Raw genomic sequence first — 10697 nt, 5'->3', positions numbered from 1 at the left:
CATGAGACCAGTCCCAGAGCCGGCACCTCCCTGTCCCACTGTGGGGCCAGGGCACTTCCTCGGGGCTCGGGCTCCCTGGTGGCTCACACAGCTGCTGAGTGAGCAGGAGCCTTCTTGCTGCAGGCTGGAGCCCTGCCTGGATGCACCCTGCCCCAAGTAGGCAGAGGCACATCCAAACTTGCCTTTGCTGCCGTATCCCACCCACCCCAGCGACGATGCCATGCCAAGATCGCCAGGGGAGCTGGTACAAGCCAGGCCTGGGGATGCTGAGAATGTGCCAGGTCAAAGCAGCCCATGGACTGCATCCACATGAGGCAGGGATGGGTCCAGCTTCCTGGCATGGAACAGGGACCGGCCCAAGCCCAGCAGGAAAAAAAAAGTGCAGGAGAACATGGCCTGGGATGTACTTGGTTTGAAAAATTTCCATCAGCCAATGCTACACACCAGGGAGGGTCCCCAGCACTGAGACACACAGACACCCATATCCATTGTCTCCATCCAGCACAGGGCGAGCGGATCGTGTCTTAGGCAGGGGCTTGTTTGGGAAATCCATAGCTTTGGCAAAAGCCTTTGCAGCAGGGCACTGGTTGTGGGCGGTTGTGCAGCACTGCTTGGACTGTTTGACTGCCACCAGCCCTGCCAAATTTCTGAGCTGGCCCTCAGGATTAGCCTCCTCCTCTCCCTCCCTCGCTGCCAGGATCAGCCCGCATTTTGCAGAGGAGGAGGCGAGTTGCACAGGACTGTGAAGCAAAACAGTCTCAACTTACCTCTCATGGCTGCTCCTGCTTCCTTCTGTGCCAAATCCAGAGCCAAGGAAAGAAGGAAAGGCAGCTTCAGCAGAACAGCCATGAAACATACATCTACCCGTATGTGCCATGAGACGATGCAGAGAGCAAAGGGTACATACGCAGTCAGTGGTTCAGCAGGGAGGGAAGGAGAATACATGGATTGAGGGAAGGAGACATGCAGATATATATATGGGAGGGATATCTATCCCTTCCTCCTCAGAGGGAGGAAGGGATAGATGAATTTATAGATGAATGTATGGATAGGTATTTGGACACTCAGTTACCATCCCAAGCATCAAAGATGCTCGCTCTGCAGGGGCTGACTTGTGAAGAGGGATGAGAGGCCCATGGGCAGAGAGCAAGGATTGTGTTTGGGACAAGTCTTGGGTGTGACCTATGCACCCAGTCCTCATATAAATGGTATCACATGAGGAGACAGAGCCTGAACTGTCACCAGTTCACATCCTGAGAGTACTGGGGAGAATGTGGGCCATCTCCAGAGGGATTGCATCCCCCGCAGGAGCCGCTTCCATCTCACACTGCCCAGACACTGAGAGAGCAGGAACAGCAGGGACTATGCCCACAGACACAGTGAATCCAAACATGAATGCTTCTAAAATGAAGTGCTGAGTGTTCACCATGACCATGGCTTTCATCTCACCTCCATGTGGACACCTCTGCCTGGGAACTTGCTAGAGATACAAGACTGAGCCCATTAGAGATCCCTGCAATTCCCCATACTTCTTCTTCATCCTCTCTCCCTTTCTAGCTGCCACAGGCCTGAACATTCCTTGCTTTTCTTTCCTGAAACAGAAGAGGAGACATCACCTGCCAGGCCAGATGTGGAGAAGGGAGAGACCTGAGCTGCCTCTTGCTGCTGCATTGTCAGCTTCTCCCTCCAGAAATGGGTTGTTTCTTTTTTTGCTTGCTGGGGCTGGCCCCTTCCCTGCCTCTAGGAAGCTTTTGGTGTTTCACAGATGGGAAATGCCAAGCGCCTGGCCACAGAGATGCTGGGAGGCAACAGCCAGCAGCATAGCTCTGCCCAAGCACTGCTGCTTGTGATGCTCTTGGGAAATGGTTGCTCTCCTTGCTCCAAGCAGCAGCAGCAGCTCACAATTTTCCTGCTAGATTTTTCCTTTTTTCTCTTTTTCAGCCTGGAGACAGTCTTGGTGTCCAAGGAAAAGTTCCCAGTGTTTTGTGTTCTGCCCTGGAGTGTGGTATCACTAGGGGACACGTGCTGTGTGCTCCCCATGCACACATTTCTGAGCACTACCCCTCCTCAGGACTGCCATGTTACTTGCTCAGAGGACATGATCTCCTCCCTTCCCCATGGCAGGAACTCCCAGCTGCAGGGACTAAAACAGAGCAGGACACACTTTGGGAGCTTCCCTGGGCAGCCTCTCTACCTGCTCTCCTCCCATCAGCTGCACCTTTTCCTTCCCTTCCTTCACTGCCACATCAGGTGCTTTGTCAGCATGGGCACAATAAACAAGAGGTTATGGACAGCATGGCCCAGACCTCTGCAGAAACTTCTGAAGGAGCTGGGGCACTCCAGTGCTGCCTATGTCTCCAGGATTCCATGGAGCAGGCACTGGGCAGACAGAGCTCTGTACAGCTGTGCCTTTGTCTGCATCCTGAATATGATGGACCCCAGTTAAAGGTGCCTCTGGAAGTCTCGTGTGCTCTTGGTAGGGTCACATCACATTCCAGCAACTCCCAGCCTTTGATCCCCACTGGGATATCCACCAGATGTGGGAGCAGCTGGGCTCCACATGAATTCCAGGCACTGGCACCAGCACAGTCACCTCTGTGCTGATGGATCTGGAGGCCGTAAGGTGCCAAAAGTGTCCAAGATCTGTCTGAGATCCCCTCCTGGGATGACGGTTGATCCCCAGGATGATCTGCAGGTCTTAAAGGCGCTGATTCCCAGGGGGAAGCTAACCTGGAAAGTTCTGATCACTAGAAATAAGCTGACCTGGAAGGCACTGCTGCCAGAGCGGATGCTGACTCAGGAGGTGCTGATTGCCAGTGAAGTGCTGGAGATGCCAGCCTGGAGGGCCCAGATCCCCTGGAGGATCCTAACCTGGAAGAGAGATGCCTGGCAGGATGCCAATCTGGCAGGCACCACTCCCCAGGGGTTTGCTGATCTGAAAGGCACCATTTATCCAGAACATGGTGCTTTTTCCCTACTGCAGAGCACTTCTTTCAGCTCCCCACTTTCACTGGGCAGCAGCTCAACCAGGGTCCTCTCCAAGGGCATGGGTTAGGGATCCACAGCCAGGATCCTCTCCAAGGGGTGGGTTAGGGATCCACAGCCAGGGTCCTCTCCAAGGGGTGGGTTAGAGATCCACAGCCAGGGTCCTCTCCAAGGGGTGGGTTAGAGATCCACAGCCAGGGTCCTCTCCAAGGGGTGGGTTAGGGATCCACAGCCAGGATCCCCTCCAAAGGTTTGGGTTAGGGATCCACAGCCAGGGTCCTCTCCAAGGGGTGGGCTAGGGATCCACAGCCAGGATCCTCTCCAAGGGGTGGGCTAGGGATCCACAGCCAGGATCCCTTCCAAAGGTTTGGGTTAGGGATCCACAGCCAGGATCCTCTCCAAGGGGTGGGCTAGGGATCCACAGCCAGGCAGGCATCCATGGCTGGCGGCAAGGAGCCTGGCAAGCCGCCTGGGGGAAGCTGAACCAGCAGCACTTATTCCAATTTCCCTCCTCCCCGGAGCTCCCAGCTGCGAGCCATTGCCCGGCTATGGGCAAGGGTGCGTGTGCCTCCCAGCTACTGCCAAAATAACCACGAGCCGCGTCCTCCTGCAGGGGAGATACACAGACTCTGTTTTCCCACTAGAGGGCAAACATTGCCTTCAAAAACAGCCTTCGGAGAAATCGCGTCCATCCCTCTGAGAGGAGGTTGGGAAAACGCTCAGGGAAAGGCCCTGGGGGTGACGGGCCTGAGGCTTCTTCAGCGTGGGGCTGGGGGTGGCAGGGACCCTGGCATACTCCTCATCTTGCTTTTTCTGTTATTTCTGAAATGATTGTCCTTTCCCACCTGCCTGGTTTCTCCCTGGTCCTGGAAGAGCCACCCTTGCCCTGTGCTGGTGGGACTGAGCACCCTGGGCATGCAGGAGAAGCACACCTGGTTAACCCTGGGTAGCACCTTGAACTTCCACAGCCAGAGAGTAAAGTCCAGGAGCTTTTCTGGGAATTAATTACACTGTGGTTTGCGAACCAAATGAGTGTTCATTCCTCTCTGCAAGTGCCCAGGTCCACAGGCAAGCCATTATGCTGTGTGTAAATAAAGAAGGCAAGGATGAAGGCTGTGCATGGAGATGTGCACACTCGTCTGAGGTCTTCTGCCAGCTCAGAAGTATTTCCAGGCTTAAGTTTTAATTCAGACCCAGATTTTTTCATGGTCTCTGTATTATCCTTGTGCAGAAGTTTCCTGAGTGTTTGCTGCTGGCCCTGGCATTGATGCAATGTTGCTGTGTGGTTAAACATGATGTGTCATAGCTAATGAAGGAGCTAACTGTGGATGGTAAATGTTTAATATGGACAAAACAAGCCAATTAGGGAATGTCAAGAGAAAAATGTGTCATCTCAGCTGTGTCTGTCCTGCGTGGAGGAGAGGTTCTGCGGAAGGGTGAAACCCCTGCCACTGCAGGATCAGCAGCTCCTAACACCAGCCAAGTATAAAGATGCTGGATGCAGATCTTCCTGCAGATCTTCAGTCCACCCTGTGGATGCCTTCACCTGTGGGACAAGGACAGTTTTTTCAGAACAAGACTTTGTTTCTGGAGTGCAGACCTCTGGTTGGCTGGAGGGGATGGCAGCCATCTCCAGTGTGAAGCCAGCAAATGAGAAGCAGTAAATCCTCTCACTTAAAACATTCCTTGTAGACCCCCAACAGAATCCTGGTGGTTCACAGCATGCTGCATGGTTTTGTGGCAAGCCTGTGGCCTGGTTTTGTGGCGAGCCTGTGGCTCAGCAGTGCTCAGACAGGAGCACCATGGATCCCCAGCAATGGCAGGCCCTCACCAAGCATTAATTAAGTAACGGCAGCAGCTGTATTTCCTCCACAAAGCACTGTGGAGCCCTGCTCCTCACAGCTTCCTCTGCCTCCCCCCGCCTCAGTTTCCCCCTGGGCACATTGTTTGCTATCATTTACTTGGTTCTTGGTTCCTTCAGGTGTCCTGGCCACTTCCTTCAGGAAGAGATCATTGACCCTTCTTCCACGAGGGCTGGCAACTCCTTCACAGGGCTATTTATGGTCACAGAGAAAGCTCTGGAAAATGAAAGGAATAATGTGTCTGGGGAATAGAAACTGAGGGAGCTGTTGGTAGCCAGTCAGCAGCCTGAGGCTCAGGGCAGCAGGCCAGGGAATGATAGTGATGAGCCAAGCAGGTAGAAAGCCCTTCTGGCCCTTTCCAGCTGGGCTCCCTGCCAACCCTTGTGCTGGTATGTGCTGGTGGCTGGGGACAGCAGGGACAGCAGGGACAATGGGCATGGTGTGGGCTCTGGGGCAGCACCCCTGTGGCTTTGAGGCTTCCCATCCCTTGGTGGAACTCACAGCCTCTGCAGGCAGCAGAGCAGAAGTTAAGCACAGATTTGGCTGCTTCCCTCCTGAAGCTGAGATTTGCCAGCCCAGGAGGGTTGGACCTCTTGGCTTGAGGACACCAAGGAATGGACAAGTCCCCACATCCGGGGCTGTCGTATCTTTGCCTTGATGTGTGCCTGATCTCAGCTTTCCAGTCCAAGTCCTGGGAGCAATTCTGTCTCTTCCCTGTAGGCCCAGAGTTCTGGGGCTGGCTTCCACCAAACAAATGCTTCCTGCCTCTGCATGGCATCTCTAATTGGTGCCAGCCTGCCATGGGCAGCAGCCACCCTCCCACCCCCCAGTCCTACTTTAGGCCTCGTCTCAGATGAGGAGGCTGGGCCCTGTCAGGAGTGGTCTCAAGATAACCAGGGGCTGAAGCAAACTGGGGGCCACGTTCTCTCCCATCCACAGCAGGCTGACACCATCCATATCCCTCAGCTCATGCTGCCTGGTGAGAAAATCCTCTAGGCACAGAGCCGGAAATGCTTCAGAAAGTCTGGTAGAGCTGCACCCAGTAAGGACCTGCACCTCTCTGCCAGGCCCAGTGGCCTTGCCCAGGATTTTGGCACAATGTGGGGCACTGGTGGCAGACTCAAAGAGACTGCAGGGGACTGTGGGGCTGGATATCCCCTTTGTGCTTGTTCAGATGCCCCAGCAGGGGCTGGATGAGAGGCATGAGCAGGCAAGGTAGCTGAAGGAGCTGGAGAAATGCTTTTACTGTGTGGTGCAGAGCTAAGTGATGAGCCCCTCCAGATCCCTGTGGCAGGGCAAAGGCAATAACCCACCATGGCACACCGTGAACCCCAGCAGAGTCATCACACAATAACCCAGGCCCTCACAGAGAGGAGCAAGGATGCTCCAGCTACATTTGCACCAAGAAATCAGCTCTGCCAAGGACTGCTTTCTGGTTGGGAATGTTGCCTGGCTTTGGGCTCGGGCTAGCTGACCTCGGCCAAAACCTGACGGAAATGATGCTCAGAGTGTTCCAGCACAAGGGGACATTTGCTTCATCTGCTGTCACCTGTGCAGCCCTGGTGCCCTGCAGTGACACCTCTCTGTCTTCAGAGCACTGGGACAGTCAAGGAGGTCAGGCTCCTGCCTGTAGCCTGGCTAAAGAGAGCTACTGAGTTCAGGGCCCCCTGGAAGGGCAGATGGAAGGAAGCACAGTACAATTTGTGTGCCACCATTGCTGGGAGGGCAGCCCGCTACTGCCCAGCAGGAGGGGAACCCAGCAGAAACCAAAGCCTCAATTGGAGGAAAGAGGAAGAAGTCAACACTGTTGGTGTCTCAGATCCTGCAGCGGGTTAGTGGCCTTCCCTTCCTGCGGGATTTTTGCTGTTTGCTTATTCTTATTACAATCAGCTTAGGAGCTTGGCTCTGCTCCAGGGCCCAGTTCTGCAGAAAATAGCCTCTTTCTCTTCCTTTTTGCACCACAATCCTCTAAAAGCAGCAGTCCCTAAGCTGTGGCCTGAGGATCCCTGGTGAAGACCTCACAGGTAATCTACAGACCTGGTTCACTTCTACAGTGCTCCATGCTCTGCAGGGCTGGAAACCTATAAAAGTGTTAGAACTGGGATCTGGAGGCCAGAAGAAGTATACTGATGCCTGAAAGGTCATGCTTTCATTTCTTCAGGAAGGCAGTCACTTCAAAGATAAAAAGCAAAAAGGATCTGCCCTCTCTACTGGACCATCAGCTGCAAAGGGAAGCACAGTTTCCCCTTGCACAGGCTCCAGCACAGTCCATGGGGCTGGAACTGTGATTCCCCATGTGCAGTAATTCTAATACCCCTCCTCAAAGCATGCCTTGGATGCAGAAAGTAAGAAAAGCCCCAAAAAGACAAGGAGATTAGTTGTCAGGGAGATGGGCAGCACCTGAAATCTCATGAGGTGCAAGAAGGGGGTTCTGCCCCCCCGGCTGTGGGGTCTTGCTCCTGTCACACCAAGGGAAGCTCAGCCTGTTGGAATCTCTGGGATGTAGGCTGCTGATGTCTTGTATGTCTCCTGTGCTCCTCATCTTTGCCAAGAACAGCAAGGAGGCAACACAACTCTCCACTGCTCCTCTACTCATGGCTCAGGCCAGGAGACAAAGTACCTCTCCAAGCCACACAATCCATCAGCAGCAGAGGACAAATTACCGCTGGCAGTGCAAAAAGAGAAAGGATAAGACCAAGGTGTGGAGCTTGCAAGAGTCTCTGCAAGGAAATGAACCTTCTCTGTAACACTTTGAGTATTTACTGAAATGTACACAGGGCTGTGTAATCTGCAAACCTGAGCAGACTGTAAAAAGGGGGAAAGGAGCCAAGTCCTGCCTTTATTATTTAGATTTACCTTCACTTCTTTTTTCTCTGAAGACAGTTTCTAGGCTAAGTTTTTGTGTCTTGTACCCAATAAAGATACGGAAAGCCCTTTAATCTACTGCTGTGTAATCAGCAGCTTATTTCACTGCAGAGGTAAATGGCACTGGTGTGAGACATTAGCTGTGCACAGCTCGGAGCTCTCTAGAAAACATCCCTGATTAGCTGGGAAGTATTCAGTGGCATGCACCTGGGGCAGGCTGAGCAGCCTAGCCTTACCCCATCCCTGGCTGCAAACCAGGTGGCTTTCAGTGTCCTCACAAGGGTACAGGGAGCCATGCACAGCCTTGTGACACCTTCCAAGTACACCAGGAGGGTGCCAGGAGGGATAAACCCAGCGAATGGCAGGGTGGAATGTGCCTAGGGCTCTGATGTGATGTCAGCTTTGAACTGGCACTAGCTTACATGTACCAGCATGGAACCTTGAGAAAGAGTTGCAGACGCCCACCAGGATGGAGATTTTGGTTTCTTCCCATGCTCACTGTGTCCTGTGCAAGCTCTTTCACCACCAGCCATGGGCATGTGCGGCTGTGCCCTGTGCCCAGCTCCCACTGCCTGCCTGCAGCCACTGCTGGCGCTGGGGGGAGTTTGGCAGATGCCTTCTCCTTGCTCTGTGTTTGTGTGAGAGGGGAGCTATGGGGGAGCAAGGCTTGTGGACCCATCCCAGCACCTCACAGACCCCTTGAGATGGGGTCTCTGGCAAAGACAAGCATCACACGACCAAAGCAGGGCTCCCCTGGCCTGGAGGACTGTCAGTGTTTCCCTGTGATGTCAGGACAGCAGGGAGGTAAAGAGAATGCTGAAGCATTTCCCATGGCCCTTGCCAGCAGTCAGCACTGTGGCTTCAGTGCCTGCACACCAAAAAGAGCATCAGCACTCACGTGCGGGATGTGCCAGCCTTGTGTGCATCTCTCAAGGAGCTGTTACTCCTACAGGTGCTGTCCAGAGACTCAGACCTGTCCTAGACCCTAAAGCCCTCACAGGCATACAGTGAATGGAGGAGTTATCTGCCACTCCTGTACACAGGGAACGAGGAGCACACTGAGTGACACACAGAGACCATGGCAGGGCATGCTCCTCATCTTGCTTTTTCTGTTATTTCTGAAAAGGATGAGCCTATTGTTACTGAGGAGCAAAGCTCAGCAGTGCCATTCTCCCAAAACCTAGGTGCTCCTGGGCTCAGAGCTGCAGCTATGTCTGTCTGATAAGCTCTCTGACACAGGTAGGGAGCAGTCTCTTCTGCTGGGGGTGCTCCTCCACGGTGACAAGGGGCATTTTTTCCTCAGCATGACCACGAACCCTCTTGTTCCTTCAGAAATGGTGTTTGGGATGGAGCAACAGCAGCTGCAAGAAATTTAGAGGAGGGACAGGCATCTGTCAGAGCAGCCTCTTACTTTGTGCTCATCTCTGAGTCCTGTCATGCTCACACCAAGCACCCCTGTCCACAGAAATCACTCTCCTTTTCAATAAAAGAAATCAAAATAACCAACAAACTGAATGAAACCCACAAACAGGAACCAAATTACAAAATAGTTGAAATATGTTGGAGTGACCCATCAGCATTTTTCAGTCAACAGTCAGCACAGATGTGGTCCAGGGTGCTGTTTCTCTACTGCAAGGAACTGGAAGCACCCATCAGTGCCATTTCCGAGTTCACATAAAACCAGCCCAACCTCATGCGCCATGTCCTGAGCGCTGCACCGCCCCTGGATGCCCTCAGGCAAAGTTCTCTCCAGCTTTTTTATCCCTGCTTCCAGGTTCTGTGGGCCTCCAAGGTGTGCTGCCACACACCCCAGCCTGGGCTGGCTCCGTGTCACAGCCAGCCTTGGACTTTGCCTGCCTGAACAAAGACAAGAGGAGACCTGGTGGTGCCTTCCTTCTCCCCAGCGGGCGGCTGCCTTGTTCTGCTGGCCGGGATTTTTCAGGGTGTCAGGGACATTGGATTAAGCATTGCTAGAGCAGGGCAGAGAGCCAGCAGCGCTCTGTTCCCGTAGCACACGAGGTCAAAGGACCAGCACGCTCCATGCCAGACAGCACTTGCAGCTCCTCTGTCTGCAGCCACTTCCTCAGGATGTGAGAAATGCTGGGTAGGAAAAGATCTTTTGGGGATGAAGGACAGGGAAGAACCTCTGCTGGTACCCCTCATTCCAGCCAGCCCTCTGTAGGGTGAGGGGTGCCTCAGCAAGCACTTCACCCCTTTCTGCTTAGAAAGAGCAGCTCCAGTGGGGCTTGTCAGAAGGCACCAAGGAAGGTGAGAACAGGTTAATGAGCCTCTGATCATCCAGGAGAGTGGTAGTATTTACCCCTTACAAGAATGAAAGGATGTGAAAGGCATCACATGAAATTTCACAGTGCAAGGGCTGAAGGAAACAACCCAAGAGCAGCAGTGCTGGGTCAGGACAGAGGCTCCCTCACTCTGTCTCTCTCTTCTATTTTTTTCCATCTCTTCTGTCTCAGTGGTAGCTGAAACCACCACTAGGTCCATGAGAGAAATCGGCAGACAGAGAGGAATCCAGAGTCATCCTGAGTGCAGGAGCTTGCCCAGGTGCACCTTGTGTGGGAACCTCATGCACTTATCTGTGGGGCACTTGTCTAACCCCAGCTGTGCCCCACCTGTGCTGAGAGTTCAGTGGATTATTAACAGAGAGTGTGAAAATAGCACTGCTGTTGCTTTTAAACTTTGACCTGAGCATTCCAGGAATGCTCATGGAACAGGAGCCTTTGGGTTCAGGACCCTGGCAATTCTGCAGCGGGCTGTGCAGAGGGTGTTTCTGACCAAATTTGATTGGGGGTCCTGGGTCAGGCTCCCTGAAGAAGAAGGAGGCTTTAAAAGGCCTTTAAGGATTCCAGGGGATCAGTGCACTTCTAATGCTGCAGGGGTAGCTTTGTGAGAAGGGAGAGGAGCTCAGGGGCGCAGTGGCTTTCAATGCTGCCCAGTTTCTGATAGCTCCTTTCCAAAAGTTTAGGA

This window comes from Melospiza georgiana, chromosome Z, assembly GCF_028018845.1.
Source record: "Melospiza georgiana isolate bMelGeo1 chromosome Z, bMelGeo1.pri, whole genome shotgun sequence".
NCBI lineage: Eukaryota > Metazoa > Chordata > Aves > Passeriformes > Passerellidae > Melospiza > Melospiza georgiana.
This window is presented reverse-complemented; position numbering follows the sequence as displayed.